The sequence below is a fragment of the Nanorana parkeri genome, unplaced genomic scaffold (assembly GCF_000935625.1).
Source record: "Nanorana parkeri isolate BGI_ZX_2015 unplaced genomic scaffold, ASM93562v1 scaffold192, whole genome shotgun sequence".
In the NCBI taxonomy this organism is placed as follows: domain Eukaryota; kingdom Metazoa; phylum Chordata; class Amphibia; order Anura; family Dicroglossidae; genus Nanorana; species Nanorana parkeri.
The window spans coordinates 1,067,871-1,087,526 of NW_017306460.1; positions in this window are offsets into that span (position 1 = coordinate 1,067,871).

Below are 19,656 nucleotides of genomic sequence, written 5' to 3' on the forward strand. Positions count from 1 at the left end.
AAAAATCTAAGCTAAAGATGGAAATAACTCAAACTCTGCAGAACTTTAATTCTAAGAATTGGGTTTGTGAAGCCCAGAATTCAGTAATGATCTGTAATACATTATGGATTTAATATTGAGTTATGGACGGTTACATTTGCACAATTTGCACACAGTTGATGCTGCATGAAGCACATTCAGTGAGCATGCATAGGCATTAGAATTATTTATCTGTGATCAGAAAATATTCCTCCACTCAACACAGATATGAAGAAGATCCCTCTGTATGTCTAGCTAACATGCTATCTTACGTTCTGGTTCCCAGAGAAGAGAATGGATAACTTTATATTGTGGTTATAATTTTGGAACCAGTTGTGTTCTTCTTTTAATTTTCTAAAATGAGCAACTGAAATCTGATTGTTTGCTACAGGCATCACAATTTCTTTTCTTTCAGATACAGATACTTTGTTTTTTTATGTGGCCCACTATGATTAATAGATAAAATCTACTACAAAGGTAAGTGATGGTGTTGTCCATTGCTACTAAGCACTTTTGCTTTTTGATCAGCATAGGAAAGTCCCATTATTCTAGATCCTAAGCTTGTATAGGCATGGCTCTTTATCCTATTTTTTTTTTTTTTTTTTGCTGTATTTACATTGTTTGCTTTATGGGGCTATATAGGGTTTCCGTGGCAAGAAACCAAACTGGTAATTTCTGTTGTACAGAATTTGGTGCTGTAAACAAGAGAAAATAAAACTGTGCACCAACATCTCCCTCACCTCTAATCTCTCCCTAAGGTGATGCACACATGGGCTATGGATGCACTAGACGGCCAGTACTGCTTCAGTCTCAAAATGATCACCACCAAAATTATTATCTTACTGTGGCCAAAGTTCAGGTAACTGCGGCGCAATGATTTAACTAAGTACACCCTTCAACCCCAATTGTTGGGGGTGCACATTTGTTTAATATCTTTGTGAATTAAGCTTAAGACTTACCTTAACATTACACTAAGAAATCTTAACCTCTAACATTTCAACCTTACCTTAAAGCTGAGACCTAATTTTTTTTCTGCTGCTGTTAAGTAACGCTTACAGGCCTTGTCCTCACCCAGTATGTGACTGGACAGTGAAAAGAAAAGTAGCAGACTAATGAATTCATGTCAATGTGAAATTGTTCTCTCCTCCAATAAACATGATACTTGCTAGTAAATGAGCACTACAGCACAACTGGCTCCTTGTGTTGCTTCCTCTATTCTAGTGTAAGCTCTGCTGTACAATGGACAGCAAGAGATTGGCATGAAATCAGTTACTTACAAAGCTTGCATTTAAACATATATTTAAGGATAGATTAATGAATAGGGATATATATTAATTTGTCTCTTTTATATCTGCCTGGAGTTTTAATCAAACCTCTACACTAGGCCTAACACCCAAAATCCCACAATCATCTTATTGGGGAACCGTGGTATCAAACCATGGCAGTCCTTCACTGAACACCAAAACCAAATGTTCTACTATAGAACTGTCATTTTCACTAAAAACGATTTGTGTAATTAAACTATCAGTATTACACCCCTTGTTTCTATCATTTACTTTGTAGAGGATAATAGGAGATGATGACATCAATATAAAATATTAGTAATTATAATTATGAGCAGCTATAGGTCTGTGTAGCACAGAGGATTCAGTATATTATTGCAAACTGAACTGTACCGTGAGATCTTCAGTGATGTTTTGCATAGTTTAAGCTTGTCAGTCTCAGGCCTCAAGGCCCATTGACCTGACATAGCTGAAGAATTCCTTTAATTAAAGGGACCCGATCTATTACATGCTCTGTAAATCGCATAAGGCAAAGTATTTTCACTATTTAGTACCCTGAAAACCAAGCTTCATAAGCTCTTTCTACTGCAAGAAGGCAATGTACTCAAATTGCTGCTTTCTAACCTTCCTATCTTTATTTCAGTTATTGTTATTATTATTATTATTTATTATCCATCCACACACAATTTCTGCCTGCAAAGTTTTTCCTGTTTTTAAGCATTTTGTTGTACATTTGTTGCACAAGGGCCAGGCTTTCTCTGCAAAAAACACTGGGGAACAAAATGAAGGATAGCATAAGCTGAAAAACCCACAAGAAAATGCTTGGAGAAATGCTTAAAACATGCTTCATAAATGCATATCAACACATGTAGAAACTTTCCAAAACCCTCTCCAAAAAAAAGCCAGAAAAAACGCCTGAAACACTGGCGCTTTTGTGCTTCCCCATTCACATCTGAGAGTTTTGTGAATGCGTGGCAAACGCGCACAAATATGCGCGCTTTAACACGCATTAGCAACATACGCTTGCTGTGCCATTACCAGTTAATGGCACCCCAAATGCGCCCAGGAAAATCCATGTTTTTTCCCCCGCATTTGTGTGCATTAAAATGTTAATGTGCAAAAAAAACTCATTAAAAAAGTGATTTTGCTACATGCACTACTTTTCCACGTTTGAAACCAATGGGGATGCACAGCAAACGCGGGATAAAATTTACAAAAATGCACACAAACGCGTTTCCGGTATGCTTAGGTGTGAATGAGATTTGCCCTTCCTAATTGTCCTGATTACCACTGTGACCTGGAATGAAAGTGAAGGTGAATGCAAAAGTTGCCACCAGAACTGCAATAGAGGGGAAATCTTCCAACCGGGACATTTGTTTCTGTGACAACTGTCTAAGCAGGGATTTCCTTCACATTGGAAAGATATCCTCTAACATCCTATTGAGTCTACAGGACAGGAAGTGAAAGGAAATCTCCCTAATGAGAATTTTAACCCTTCACTGCTAAAAATGTTGGCTTTAGATGTACTTTAAAATGCAATAAAAATAAACCAAGGGCCGACTGCTGCCTCGGTTTTGCCTTTACAAACCCCATCTGATATGAGCTGGTCAGAAATGTGGACCTGCTGCCACTGCTACCACTTTCCTTTAATGTATGTGCATAGTATCCTGCAGCTGTAGGTCTCTAATCTAGAGTCCAATAAATTTTCATAACACCATTAAAGATGTCCTTCTGGTTAAAGAATGCTATTATTTCACCGCTATGTTATGTTTAAGCCCTGGGAGCAGAACAGACACAAAATGTTCCTGACCTCAAACTTAACCCTAAGGCTGGGTTCACACCTAGGCGTATCGAATATGCGCGATTCATGCCGTGCGTTTTTACCGCGATTCGCGGTTAAAAACCGCACGACAAACATGCGTTTCCGAGGGCTACCTGGCTGTATCCCAATGGATACGCATGGCAAATACGCCCCAAAGAAGCTCCTGTACTTCTTTCGTCGTAGGGAGTTTTGCAGCGCGTTCCTACGCGCTGTAAAACGCCAAGGTGGGAACCATGCCCATAGGCAATCATTGTTTTTCACATGATGAGCGTTATACAGAGCGTAGGAACCCACTGTAAAATGCCCAGGTGTGAACCAGGCCTAAATGTTAAACCGGTCCTATAAGCATTGCTAGACTCCGGGTCTCGCACCCCCTGCTAGATGTTGTGAGGTCTAGCGATAGCAAGATGATTTGCAGGTACTACTGAATAGGGTGACCTCCTGTCCAACAGTGCCAACATAGTTTTGGCACTGGCATTAATCAGTAGGGCCAAGTGGCATGGAAGTAGCAAAACATCTAACCATTGATTCCAATATTCTGTTTATCTCCCACTGACCAAAAACATTAATGTAAATGGACACTTCATCACTGCCCACCAATATAGGGAGGACCACACTGCTAGCAAGTGTAAGGGGGGGCTATGACTTGGCTCACTGACAAAAGGGTGGCCTTGATCAATGACCACGAAATGAAGGGGGCACTACACTGACCTCCAATGTCATAAGGCACCTTTCCACTAACCACCAACGTAAGAGGGGTGCTTGTTTACTGATCTCCAATGTACGGGTGCTCTCTGCACAGTACATACCACAAACTTAGTCTTGATTGTAGCAATCTGTAAGCTGTTCTGTACATTATATAATACTTACTGCTGCACTTACCATCATTTTCATGGTGTATTTAAATATTTTATATAGAATGGTTGTGGTGCCACAGGCTTTGTAGTAGAAATTAAACAGTCAAACTAGAGGCAGGACTTCGTACTCCATACCCTGTCCTATTCCACGTTAAACCCATTCAGAGTGTTTTAATTAAGCATTGAATGGGACCAAGAAGATAATTTTGTAATTCTTTGCTTTTATTACTGTGGTTTGCATACCAGTGAACACTAAGAAGTCCAAACAAGTTCACCAGGGTCAGGGTATAGTAAACTTTCAAGGCCTTGTCCTCTGACCTGATGTTTTTGCACTTATCAAAAGGTAATAAATTACCTTCCTCAAATCATAATGACACGTTCATATAGACCACCTACCCCTCACTACAGGGCAGTGTTTGTAAATGTGGCCATTCCAAAAAATTCAGTCCAGGAGAACAGCGGTAGTTGGTAGCAGAAGGGTTTTGAAGTTTTGTTTCTGGCCTTTTCTTCATTTCTGATGGATTTCAAACAACAGGGCCCTCTCCTCATCTCCTGACCCAAGAGCACAAGAAGTCATCAGCTCACAAAATTTGCGGCAAAATTGGGGGCGTGGCCGGGATGTGAGGCAGAGAGGACGTGTCTGAGGGAGCTCCGCCGTTCTACTGACCTGTATCCTGAGGAAATCCTGGCGAACCGGCTCCAGCGGCAAAATTAACAGGTATTTGTTGCACTTATCGAAGAGATAGAACAAAACACTTTCACTGGTATATGAATCAGATCAAAAGGGAGCAAATAAGAGAGGATCATTGTTAGGTTTTACATACACTTTAAGAGTGCTGCTTTGGCCATTAGATTTAAAGTGACACTAAACCCATTCAAGTTCCTTAACTAATAACAAAAATGTATCTTATTTGTGCATCACTCAGCTGTAGATCCTCAAATCATCTCTGAATTGTTGCTGACACTGTCCTTCCTTCTGGAGGGTGGCTACTTTGTTCCCCATGGTCTCTGTGCGTGCTGTAAAGTAGCCACCCCTCCAAGCTCTCTCCCATAATAGTCTACAATCTCAATACAAATTAGTAAACTAAATGTGAGATTGCAGTCCATCATGAGAGTGAGCTTAGAGTGGTGACTACTTTATAACACACGGGGACCATGGGGAACAAAAGTAGACCCCTCCAGAAGGAAAGACAGTGTCAGCACCAATTCAGAGATGATTTGAGGATCTACCGCCGAGTGATACACAAATAAGATATATTTTTGTTAATAGGGTACTAGAAAGTGTTTCTTAATGTCACTTTAAGGTGTTACTGTTGGTACCAGTTTCAAGGAATTATTTTGGGTAGGGATGCACCAATACCGGCTTTTCGGTATTGAGTACGAGTACCGATATTTATCTTTCAGTACTCACAGATACTGAGTACCGATACTTCCGCTATCATGGAGCTGGCTTCTACGCCGCCCGGCTACTTCATTGCCCAGGAAGCATGCTGTTTGGCCTTCTCAATGTTGATTGGCCAGGAAGTCGACTTAGCCAATCAGCATCGAGACGGCTCGATGCTGATAGGAATTTCCCCTGACTGGCAGTGCTGCGAGGTAACAGGGAGCCAGCTTCCCGGGCAATCAGGAAGCCGTGCAGTGGGTAATGTCCATAATAGAAGTCACCAGTACTCGACCCCGGGCAGTGGGTAATGACCTGCTGCCAGGCTTCCTGATTGCCCGGGAAGCCGGCTCCATGTTACCTCGCGGCACTGCCGCTCAGCGGAAATTCCAGTATCGGGGGTATCAAAGCGTTTGGGTGAGTACTAGTACTCGCCCAAATACTCGGTATCGGCACTAGTATTGGTATCAGTGCATCCCTAATTTTGGGTATGTGACTTGGAACATTACTCTACTTTGAAGGTCAGGCCACAGCTTAAGCCATTACTAGCTCACCTTGGTCTTTTGTCTGCATGCAGAGATTACAGACTCAAAAAGAAACTGGATCAGTTTTGACAATGGGTACCCTTTGACATAATGTCACACACATTTTTTCTACAATAAGTTCTTATTTCTCAAAAACAGATTTGAGAGTAAAATGGACAAACTGCCATTTTTTTCAGTTACCCACTTGAAAAGATTCCTGCCCTGCTATTTATGGAGCGAAAAACATGACGTGACATCTCCACTCCTAGTTTTAACAGCTGAATGGAAGAAAACGAAGAAAAATTCCATCCTTTCATAATCAGACGCGCTATTAGTGAACAAATATGCCGAGATGTGTTTACACATTCCTGAGCTATTGCCCTTCCCCGTCTGCCAAATCTTTATTCACCTTCTTGTCTCATTCTCTTCCTCTCTACTACAACTCCCACTCTAGTTCTGTCCTACCATAAGGATAACACAGCACAGCCATAGTTTCTCTGATGCAGTCCTGCTGACTACCTACCTGAATCACTTTGTTCATTGCAATGGATATGTTGTTACAGTGCAAATACAAAGTAGATTATTTACAGGGAAGATAATGTATAAATAACTCCAATGAGCGATGTGGAAAAAATCTGTCATGATTTTTGAGAACTCCATTGTCATACCTGTGTGGAAGATTACAAAATAAATAGGACCTAAATAAAATAAAGGGACTGATACTTTGGGATTTGAAGGTTGGTTAATTAATTTTAACAAAATTATGCTATTTCAATCACACAAGGAACTGAAACTCTCTAAAAGGGACTTGCAATAAATGTTTAATGTTAGTAATATGGATAGATTTTAATCGGAGTAGAATCTGTTCACTTAGCAATTTGAATGTTCACTTAAGCTGTCCATACTTTGTGCAAATTTTGCCCGATTCTTCAGGAATCAGGCAACATTTTCACAGTGGGTGCTGCTGTCGGCACCCTTCCACCCAGCAGTCCTTGATCAGCTGATCGAAGGAGCCGGTCGGAAAATCTTTGAACAAACAGATATTAAAAAACAACCTTGGACCGTTGTTCGGGCCATAATAATACTACAACCCGGCTACTATATAATAGAAAATGTAGCAAATTGATTGGGGCTTTTAAGGTATATTACATCACTGAAGTCCAGACTAATATAAAAAGGTAAAAATACAACATAATAATAAAGATTGTATTTTTACCTTTTTATATTAGTCTGGACTTCAGTGATGTAATATACCTTAAAAGCCCCAATCAATTTGCTATCTTTTTTTATTCGAACGAACAGAGCCGGAAGCCAATGAGTTTCTGGCTCTGTTCAGGAATACAAAGCAAACAGCGGGGATTCATAAGAGTTGATGGAGGAATCTGTTCTATTTCTTTCATTCAGCCCGTGGGTTGAACAAAAAAAAAAAATAGAACAGTGTATGGCCAGCTTTAGTTTAGTAAATAAGGCAAAGCAGTGTTCAGTTGGCATACCCGATCGTCTACAAAAGAAATACAACAAAAAAAGCTGTTTTTTACCACTATGTATTAAAAAGGAGCTTTCCTTCCAGTGCTTTATGTTTCAGTCAAAAAGCTGAATGATGGGATCAGTCACTGATGTAGTATTGATTCCAATGATCTTAAAGCAGGGTGGCCATAGACGAAAAAAAGATTGTGGGTGTCTGGATTATAAGTTTAGAAAACCACCACATTAGTAGGTATTGAAGCTCTAGAAAGTAAGACAAAGCAGTTCATAGATTATATATAAAGACATTTTAAAGAATCCTGCCATAAGAAACTGGAGAAATGGTTTGTTTAAAGAAGAACTCTGGGCAAATAAAATCTTAACCTTTGCAGTGGGGTTACCCCTGCAGTGCAAGGGTTAAGTGCTCATTTTGTCTAGGGAGCTAAAATAACATGCCATAGCATAGGGAGCATTCAACTGGTTAAATCTGAGGCTACGGAAGACAGGTCCAGCCACGCTGCCCAGACATTAAGAAATTTGGCTGCACATCCTCTAATTTGATATATATCCTGATACAATGGTAAGTTGGGAGTAATCAGTTGCCTCCAAAAAAGAAAAAATGGGACATCCGATTTCTTCCAGCTCATTGTAATAGTCTCCCGAGTGTAGTAGAGACAGAGGCCATGTAAAGTTCTCTCAGCTGGTATTGGTGTCAGATCCTCCACCAGCCCAAAAGACATGCCATTGGAGACACCATGATTTGTATGGAAGTAATGGAGGGGACATGGCATTCCAATAAAATACAAACCTAAGGCAAGTTCAAAATATGGGAAAAAATCACCCTCTGAGAATCCACAATGCCAGCAGGGTGGAGGACTGCAGGATTGGTTGAGTTTATGTAAGGGTAAAGGCGGGGAAGCCGCTTGTTTTGTACAAGTGATCTCGGCGATATCGCCAAGATTACTTGATGCTGCCTGCATACAGGGGGGCGCGTTGAGGAACCTGGCCTTGGGGCAGCAGAGAGAGTAAATACGGCCCTGCTGATAGGTGATAAAAGTGGTAAAGAGATGGGTTCCCCATAGTGGAGAATAAGTGTTAGGAGGTGGGGGGACTCCATAAGTAAATCACTTTTTGGTACCAAAAAGCAGCAACATAAAAAAACTTAATGGGCTTACCCATTTCCGAAAAAACAAGTGTTTTGATTTAGACACTCTTTTACCTATGCTTGTACCTAAATTCCAAAGACAGTGCTCTGCCTCTTGTCATGACCGCCAGCATAGCCCCATATAATGCTGGTGGCACAACACATCTTTCTACAATGGCTGAAGAAGATGGAAGTCAGTGTGGAGGGAAGATTCATTCTCTTGAACACAAACCTCCACATCTGACAGTAATGATGAGGGAGCATGACCCTGTGCTGCTCAGCTGGAGACATGGAAAACTGCCATCATGCCCTAATATTCTGGAAAATCTCGCAAGGAAACTTCTTCCAAGAATTCAGGAATGCAATTAAAACTAACAAAACCTGCATGTGTGCAGTGGCTGTAAATAACATGCCGCTCCGCTAACATCTTTCTGTTTTTTTGTGCAAAAGTATGAGCTCTGCCGACAAACTGCATGTTTTGTGGTTGTTATCAGTAAAAATAAAACTATAACAAAAATGTATTTTTCTGCAGATAAAAAGCTGCAAATTGTAAAGTAGAATTCCAAGCAAAGCAATTTAAAGCATATGTAAACCTAATCACTCAAATCTCCTATAAGCTTTAAGATGGTCATGCCATTTAAAAGCATAACTACACCCAAGAAAAAAACATAACTACACCCAAGAAAAATGTAATATATTGCAACTCACTAGTTTTTAGATGTAGTGACGGCATTTAGCAAGTACAGAAAATACCTGTTGATCTTGGCGGAAATCCAGCGTCCTTGTCACTTCCTGTGAGCTACAAGGAAGTTTAAAACAATTTTATTTTATTTATGTAAACAACTAATCCCATCAAACTCACTCCCACCCCACACTGCCCAATGTAATGGAGGTGAACAAAAGGAGACATGTTTGAATTTAGCCTGCGTGGCAATCATGGCTCCTTCCATAGATACATGTATAGCCACCCGGGGACAGGTAGTCTGTTATTCACAGGAATAACACACATTCGCATTAAAGGAAAACTAATGGAGAAAACTTGTAAGCATTTTTGTTTTTTGAGTTTTGATACACCTTAAATCTGCGGCTGTCAGTGAAAAAATCTCTGCCATGAAGGTCCTTGTTCAGACACATACTGTTATGGGGTGTAAATTAGGGTTGCCACCTTTTCTTCAAGCGAAACCCGAACACTCTAGCGACGCATGGACATTGTTTTGGGAGAATGAGTCCTGGCTTATTCATATGTAAATAGTGCCGCCCATTCATAAGTAAATATCACAATTGAGACTCTTTTTAGTGGGTGGCCAGGAGCCCCTATCTTAATTTTGGTTGCCCCTGTCTGCCTGACATCTTGTGGCCGGGTTTCTGCTGCCATGAAACCCGTACACAGCATTCCAAACCCAGACTGTCCCGGTGAATCCTGGACAGGTGGCAACCCTAGTGTCAACGTGCTGTCCCAGTCTAATTATTATGCTTCAACGTTGTCACCCTGTCATATGGCCATTTCAGCTCTCATGCCATAGTCAGCATCAGGAAACCCTTTTTGAGGAATGCCATACAGCCATTAGTGGAGTGCATGCTTGTAGGCAGAAAGAGGCTGGAAAGTGGCAGGAGTTCAGCATCAAGCATCGCTGAAGATCTTTCTTGGGGGAATGTCGACTTACTTCCTGTCCCACTGACAACTCTGGAAGTAAGGAGCATCTTCCTAACAAGGACACAGATATCAATAAAATGATGGAGCCTCTTAGTCTGCATGTACTATAATTTTATTGCTCTGTCCCCATTGAAAAGATTTTCCTCACTTCCTATGCTGGTGAAAGGAAATTTCCACAAAGGAGACACAGATAGCAGTAAAAGGAACTCCACTTTAATGTATAAATAATATTTATTTGCTAAATTTCAGGCTGCATTCACTCCTGAATGTGAATATTTACAAGCGGATATGGGATCGTGAATTTTCAGGCGTATTCAGGCTTGAGTATTTTTTGTTTTAGCCAATGGGAAGCTAGTTGCAAGGAGGAGGAGATGGCATGAAAAGCTCAATTTGAGGCATTTTTCAGACACTCCCATTGAATTATATGGGGCCAAAACCCCCATTCTGCTTCAAAAGTGGCTCATATGTGAACAGGCACAATGTTAAAGCATGAAATTTTGGTTGTTCAGCATGCTGGAGCTTCGTGTTTCAAGCTTCTCAGGTGGGAATTAGGACTAAACGACTAGAAACCCCCCCCCCCCATAAAATAAAGTATGAGCAAAAGGTTGGCCAGCCGGTCAGTACTTACTAGCAACCCTTTGGCCCTCCAAATGTTTCTTTTATGCAGTTTACAGTCAGTCTATTCTTGCTTTAGGAATTTTTTTAATATGTGAATACTTTCAGACTAGCCATATTCTTACGTTGTCTTGCATGCACAGCATTTTTTAGATCTACCTGTATATTTTCAAATATTTGTATCTGTCTGGAAATTGCACAGGCAATACAAAACTTTAAAAGGAATTTATAGTGGTTTTGTACAGGTTTTGTCAGGTAAATATATAATATTACTTTATGATATTATATATTCTTGTTTCCAACCACTAGGCTGCTGTAAAAGGCCATTGCTTACAGAACTCAGTGAGTTACTGACTGTAGACCACTAGCCTCCAGGATTTGTTTACACTTAATATAATTCATTCTATTCTACTAAAATGACTTTTTCTATGGGATTGTACTTAAGACTTTTTTTCTGATGACTCCCCCATGCCGGACATATTTGTACCAGTGACCCAGCACAGTGGACAGGTGCACCAGTACTGTAACAACATATAACCCCCCGTGCAGTAATATGGGGGTTTTGCATACCTGATTCACCACCAATCGCAGAAGAGATTTGTCTTGGTCTTCCAGATTTTGACTTGACTTTAACAGTTCCCTTCAGCTTCTATTTGTTAATTACATCTCAAATAGTGTAAGTGTGCTAATGACATGAGTTTAAATATATGCTTATAACCTTCCACTTCTTTGTACGGGTCAGTTATCTTTATGTTCCAATCCTCACTTAGCTGTTTAGAGAAGCCCTTGGTTATTGGGTATAAGCATGGGTGTTGCTAGGCCTGAGTACATGCCTCAAGTTCTTTCCTTAAAGGGTTATTAACCCCTCATTTTTTTTGCATATATCTACAAGCAGTAGATATATGCAAAAACCTGCTTTAAAATCGGTTTGAACTTACCCCTGTCTTCGCTGCCCGCTCCCGTCTAAAAATCTGAAAAAGCATCTTGGGGCGGGCGCATGCGCAGTTCAGATTTTTGGCCGGGAGACGTGGAGAGACCCAAGGTAAGTCTGTGGACAGCGTGCACCCACATGCAGACCCTGTGGGACAGCAAGTGCCAGCAAGGACAGAGGAGTCAGCGCTGGATCGGAGACCCGCAGCAGCGCTGGAGGGACAGATGACAAGGACAAGAAAGAAGAAGATCGGATTAAGAAACATAATTTAAGGTAAGTGCTTTCATTAACATTGGGGGAGGGGAAAATATTTTTTACTTTAATGTCACTTTAAGCCCCCATATCAGAAATGCCCACAGTTTACTTCTATGCTGGAGTCCCTGTAATGGGTGGATTTTTGCTTAGGGAATAAGGAGGAGATTTTTGCTTGGGCTTGGGGATTTTTATTTAGATTGTAAGCTCCTCAAGGGCAGGGACTGATGTGAACATGTAACTGTCAGTGCTATATAAATACTAATAACAATAAGTGACAAGAATTGCATGTGCTGCTGCATAAGTAATGCCCTATTAATCATCGTCTAGCTAGATAACTATTGCAAAGATCTCATCTTAGAACGGGGTCACATTCAATAATTATACCAGATGAATAATTTACATGCTAGTATTACACAATGTATTGAGAAAACTGCTGCATTCATAGGGTAGTGCTCATAATCCTTATATAATATTGGAATGAGAGCAGCGCTGTTGTTGCCACACTGGGCTGTATACCTTGTACTCAGACTGAACAAGTGGTGAAAGAAGGAAGGTTTTATCTTTATAGCCGTGCAGGTATTTATTCCCCTTGTTTGTCTACATTCCACAGCTAACGCAATTAAAATACCAAACCTCAAACTAGCTAAACATTCCTGGGATATCAGCGACAATCACATAAACAGGTAGAAAGTATAACAAACTAAATGAATAAAACATAACAATGTAACATAACTGACAGTGATCAGAATAAAGACATAAGCCAGTGTGGAAACTGAAACTGTCAGAAAATATATTATATAAATTGTGCTTTGTTAAAAGAGCCAATAAATGCCAGCTACTTATATGATGTGCACCTCTGAAATCGACCTGTTATATTGCAAAAATGATAACCTGCAAATTAGAGTAAGCATTGCCCTTGTCTTTTTCATCATGAAGGTTGATTTGAAAGTGGGCCTGAACACAAAAAAGTGATGATTTGCCCTGTTATAGGACACATTTAGAAATGTTATTTGTGCCTAAACAGTGCCATGTAGACATAATTTATTGATTGAAAGGCCGTAGTGCACTTACTGGTATGTGAGGGTGCCTAGTCATTCTTGCCCTAAAGCCTTATAGTTATATATTTCCAGTGTGAGATCAGTGTGAGTTGGTGGCTACTTTACAACACACTCAGGGACCATGGGGAACAAAAGTAGCCACCCTCCAGAAGGAAGGACAGTGTCAGCACCAATTCAGAGATGATTTGAGGTTCTACAGCCGAGTGATACACAAATAAGATACATTTTTCTTAATAGTTAAGGTACTTGAATGCATTTTTAAGGTTAAACTCCTGGGTTTAGTGTCTCTTTAAGGGTTGCATATGATTTTATCTTCTCCAACTGTACTCAGCACACCAGTCTACTTGAGAAATATGTTTGATGCAGTGCTGTTATGGGTTTTTAATTGATTTTCACCCCCAAACTCATAAAAGCCTGAGTGAAGGAAGCAAATTTAAATTAATTTTAGAAAAACTACTTTTGTTTAAAACAATGTCATGACGTCCACCAAGGTACTACTGGAAAGCTATATATAGCTCCCACTTCACAAACTGAACCACGACTGCCAACATGTCACGTGACACATTTTATATTTTTTCTGCCTCATTTGCTGGAATAATCTTTCTTTGTATGGCCAGTTATAGTTAAAGTGACTTATATATTGTCTTCTTCAAAACCACTAGATTCCTCTTCTGGGCTGACCAGACCAGGTGTACTTGTCACCATACAATGCATGGTATGTGAACAGTTAAGATTTTGCAATGCACTTTGGTTTTTATTATTGACAGTAGTCTGTTCATACCCCAAGACATCGACCTCTTTGTACATATGTGATGTTTGCTGCAGCTTTAGCAGTTCTATGTTTAATGAGGACTTTGTTCCTTTTTTTAGATGAAAGCCAAATGTTTGCCAAATAGCTATTTTTTTCATTGTTGTTCCACCTTAAGGGGAATCTACCTGTATTGTTTCCCTATAAGTGATGGAGCCCTGGCTGCAAGGCATACATACTAGAAACATTCTTTCGCTGTGTAATGAATAGAGAAAATTCATAGGAGGGAATGAGACCAGCTTGAGCGGGAGATCAGTGACAAGGGTCAAACATAAATAGGCCTTAAAGGGTCAGTACATCCAAAACGTATATTTTACCAATGGGTGGTCTCTGGTGAGCTGAACAGAGCTGTCCACCCACTGGACAGAGCTCCAGCCTTGACTGACCACCATACTGTTCCATATAGTGAAGAAGTATAATTTTCCATAACATAAATTAAATGTAGAACCTAACGGAGAATGTAAGACCACTTATAATAGCAAACTAGGAAGGTACAGAGAACTTGCTGCTGGATTTTCCAATACATATAAGAAATTAATAAGTGATTCAACCTGCTGTAATCTAAATAAATATGATTTTTTTTTTTTAATTACTCTATTACACTATATTTGAATCTAAACTTCAACATACTATAGCTTAACCCCACAGTCATTTTAAGAAAATTAAAATCGTTTTGCTGGAAAATTAGTATAGCATGCATTTCTGCACAAGCTATGTTGTCATTGAATGTAATTAAAATGAACACTCTAAATCTGCAGCTGTTATCATTCTCTAATGCAGTTAAGAAATGTAAATCTCTTGCAATATGGCATCCCGGCTTTCTACACATCCTTTGTGTACAGAATGCCCCCAGAAGTCTAATTTCCTCATTGTGTTTTCACAGAAGTCTACACTGAGAATGACTTCTGTCTATCTATTGAAGTCAACTTTTATGCATACCCTGCAATGAGAAGTTGTTTTTTGGTAAGATACTCTCTAAAGCCTGCTCTCTTTGAAAGGAACGCAGATACTGCAGCTTTTCTCAATGCAACATTGACACCCAGATGACTATAATGAAGGTAGACCCTCTTTGCAATACCTGGCTTGCGTGGATTGTCTTTAAAACTTATCTGGATTATGGATGCCTGCTGACCTCTAACTAATGACCCACTAGGCTTTGGAAGAGGCAAAAGTACATACCTATGACATACCTATACGCTGGCAACAATGCAGAACAATTTAAGAAGCATAAAAAAGCGCATCTGTTTTTCCCTGTCCCTACCCCAAGCCTTTTTTTTCTTTCTTCCATCTCTTCCTTGTTCTGTATTATCCCCCTTCTTTCCAAACTAAAGCTCAAACAAGAAAAAGCACTCAGTTTCCATATCCACTTTAAATGGCAACCCTGGAAGAAACTGCCCTACCAGCTATTGTATTCTGACAGCTAGAGTCAGAATACCCAAACAGTGACTGAGGCTCAATCGCTCCAGTCACTGTTCGGCCAACAATTTTCCACCCGGCTCCTTAAAAAAACGAAATTAAAAAATAAACCTTTATCGAGCAGGGTGGTGCTGGCAGAGCCATCATAGATCGACTTTAGGCCAATCAGTAGAAAATGTAAAAATTTCAATCAGTGTATGACCAGCTTTACCCCAACTCCACCATTCTTGATATCTTCTTACCCTATCTGTCTAAGATACTCCTATACCCCTAGGGCAGGGGTGGGCAAACTCTGGCCCTCCATCTGGGGCAAAACTACAAATCCCATCATGTATCCCTAGGAGATATGCTTGTGGCTGTGAAAATCTTGCAATACCTCTTGGGATTTGTAGTTCCACAACAGCTGGAGGAATGGAGTTTGCCCACCCCTCCCCTAGGGGATAACTACTTTCCCCAATAGAAATAAAAAAGAATAGAGAGATGGAGGAGACATCCACATAAGTTTTATTTATGCTGTACAATTTAACAGTTCCACCTACTTAAAGTGGACCTTTACCCCCTTTCACTAAAATTCACATCAATGTGCAGCTCTGCATGCTGGTATGAAATCATCTCACATTCATTAGCTAAACAAACTTGTTTTTCTTTTACTTACAATTACTGTTTTTACATTTTTTTTGCCCTCTTGGTCATTAATGATGTAATGTGCCCAAGCGATGCATCCTGGGAAGGTTACATCAGCAGAGGAATGCTGGGAAATCTCATCTGTAATCTCATGAGATCTCAGGGAAAGGCATTTTTCTCCACTGAAATGATGTGGATGGTCACATGTCCTAGTCACATGTGCCAGAGTTCCAGGAAGTAAAGCAAGATGGATTTATCTGCCCTTAGTGAACATGGCCACTGTCAGAAGACTGGGGAAGAAAAGAGAAAGAAGGTATGCAAAGAATACAAATCCGGCAATTATCTAGAACAGTGGTTCTCAACCTGTGTAAGCTCAGGACCCACATTTGTCCTTGGTCATTTAAGTTGTGACCCAAGTCACACTGCAATGGAAAGCACGGCATTGCGGTACCATAAGCAATGCATGTATGGATGGAGCTCCCTCACGGCCATAGCCCAATCCCATCCCACCTCAAGCTGACACTCTGCACCGGGAAGTATATTTTGAATGGCTGCTTGGCATGTGACCTTACAGTGTTGCGTTGAGGGAGGCAGAGCAGCCTCTCACCTTGTGCAGTGGAAGGCATGTGGTGACCCACTGAACACAGGGTCGCGACCCACTTTTGGGTCACGACCCACCAGTTGAGAACCAAGGATCTAGAAGGATCTGTTTGTAGATTGTCATTATAAACATTTCTAAATGTGCCTTTGTTGCTATTTTAAAGATATGGGTAAAGCTCCTGTTTAATATTGTACTGTACAAACTTACTATGTAAAAAAGAAGAAAGATCACGGCTTCAAATAGTGTGAGGAAGGAGTTTAATCGTACAAGATGTGCTTTGAGACCCAAGGGTCTGAACACGGAGGTGAGAGGCTTATTTATCAGAGCACTGTTTTTTTTGTGAGCACTGCCGCAAAAGATTTTTTATGCAAAACTGGTTTACAGATCATATACAAGAAATGACAAGAGTGGGCAGAGTGAAGCACAAAGAAAGACTAAGGAAACAATTTTTTTTCTTTTTCAATAAGACTCAAGAGAGTTGTCTGCGTTTGATGATTTCATGAACACTTTGTTTCAATTATGGGTTTAACACACTGACACAGGACGTTTGCTACTTTATTAGTCACTTTTGAGATCTTTTTCTAAAGATAATCACCTTTTACTTACAGGAACAGTTGATAAGAAGATTGAATTTGAAATATTATTTTTTTTTTCACAGTAGTATTGTTCACTACAATATTTGTTTTTTGCACACATTATTTTGTTTTACTGTGTTGGGTGCTGCTTCACATTTTGAAAGAAAAGTATAAACCAGCAAAACATTTTGCTTAAATATTTCAAGTGTATATTGTTTATAGGGCAGTGTGTTTTCTCAACAAAACTGAAGGCAGTGGTGGAACTACCAGGGTCGCAAAGGTCGCGGCCGCGACCGGGCCCTGGAGTTCCGCCACTTGGACGGGGCCCAGGACAGGAGGAAGGGGCCCCCTGGTAACCGCTGATTACCAGGATATTTATTATCCCGGTAACCGCTAATGTCAGTCCCGGGACCTCTTCCTCCTGTCCTGGGCCCTACATACTTCACGCTGCTCCCCTCACCTGGTTCCGGGCGCAGCGTGAAGTATCATCCAGCCGGGCAGCAGCCAATGAGTGGGAGCGGTGTAATCCCCGCCCCCTCATCACACAGAACGCTGCCCAGTGCCGAATAGAGCTGCTGCGGACACGAAGGGGGAAGTATGGGGTCCGGGAGCGGAAGGCTGGGGACATGAAGGGGGAGATAATGGGGAGCTGGGGACATGAAAGAGAAGAGTGTTTTGTTTTTTTTCCTTGTCTAAATTTTGTTTAAAAAAAAAAATCTAAATTTCGGGGGGGCATGGCCTTCATGGATGCTTGCATTGGGGCCCTGGGGTCACTAGTTACGCCACTGCCTCAGTACACGTTAAGTGAAAATTTGCTATTTTATTGTGTTCCCATACATATATGTGCCAGGTAATGATAGATAAATGTAAAATTCAATTCATATTTTGGGGGCTTTTCTGGACCAGAACAATAACTAGATTCCCATGATGCAGAGGCAGATGTGTTGTCAATTAACATAATACAGTGCAGTCAGCAGGCACAACTTAACATTTTTTGAAACCGACGGGGCATGGCTGTGGCTAAATATATTCACTCCTCCGCTATTGAAAAAGAATAACAGTGGTACAAGTGTTAACTGGTTATATGCACACATTTTAGCATATCCTCATTTTAAAGCAATGTACTGCATTATAATTAGCCTGGATGAATCATTTACAACATAGATTTAGATGAAAATAGATTGTGGATCAGAATGTAGTTAACTGTCGTTAGAGGGCAGGGCAATTTTAATAACAGTAAACAAGGACATTGGCCTTTTGACCACCAAAGCAGGGGCCCGCCATTAGGCATTCAGGTAATGGAGGCTGGTTAGGTGAAGCTTTTAAAGAGTTCATATCTCATCTCAACCCAGGTGGCCAAAGAACACAAGAGACTCCTTGTTCTTCTGTTAAAAGATGAATGACAGAGGTATGCCTAGCCACAAAAAAAACAAAACAAGTACAGTTATTTAGGTCTTGCATCAATGCATTCTTCTCCTCACTGAGTACAGGAGAACTTCAATGAATGAGGAAGTTGGCATGCAAAAGGTGAAAACCTTCTATTTGGCCGTCTTTAGAAAAGTGCCACCTGAAATGACATTCTTAACCGGTGGTATCCATACAACCTGGGGGTATGGGACTGGACTGGATCTCTGGAAAACAAAAAAACATTATTTTATTACTGAACCTAAAAACCAAAGTGGGGAAAAGGACATGATGTGTCAGATGACAGGTCAGCCCGCTTGTATTATTGTGATTCACCATTTATATATAAATACATATTATAAAATCCTTATGATTTTCTTTCAGATGTTCTGTTTCTAGCTATCCATTTCTAAGTAAAATTAAGCTATTGACATTCTAAATTCATACTTTCATTCATTCATTCCACCAATTTTAGGCCATCACCTAAAATTGGTGGAAAAAAAATTCCAGCACAAGGGGCGAAGGGGGTTCTTCACAGTAAGATCAGTTAGGGTCTGGAACTCACTGCCACAGACGGTGATTTCAGCAAATAATGTGGAATTGTTCAAGAAACTTTTGGACGATTTCTTAAGGGACCGTAATATACAGGGGTACAGGTAATATACAGGGGTACAGGTAACATACAGGGGTACAGGTAATATACAGGGGTACAGGTACTCCTAGAATGAGATCCTAATAGGTTGGATTTGATGGACTAATGTCTTTATTCAACCTCAAATACTATGTAACTATGTAACTATGTAGTACCTAATAGGACTGGTAACTTTTGATGACAGACTAGTGAATGGGGGGTATGGGAACATATTGCAGACATATTGGGCAACCAATTGGTGCCTGTAAGAGCAAAGAGATTAAAGTAGTATTCAAACTCAAACTTTTTTTCAATGTTTAATTCAGAATGAGCAAATATACATTGGCCAGCAAAGTGTTTCCTTATTTTTTTGCCCAGACACTTACAGTCATCATGTTTCTGAATAGCTGGCTCCAACTTTCTCAGCTCAGCTTCTCTGAACTTCCTGTCTACTGCAAGATCATAAGGGACAGAGCAGTCTCCAGCCACTTTCCATCAACTAGCTTGGAGAAGGGAGGACGAAGGAGAGAGCAGCAGGGAGGGCCTTGCCGTGCTGTGCCTGTGTGTTTGTAGAGACACACGCAGCTCACT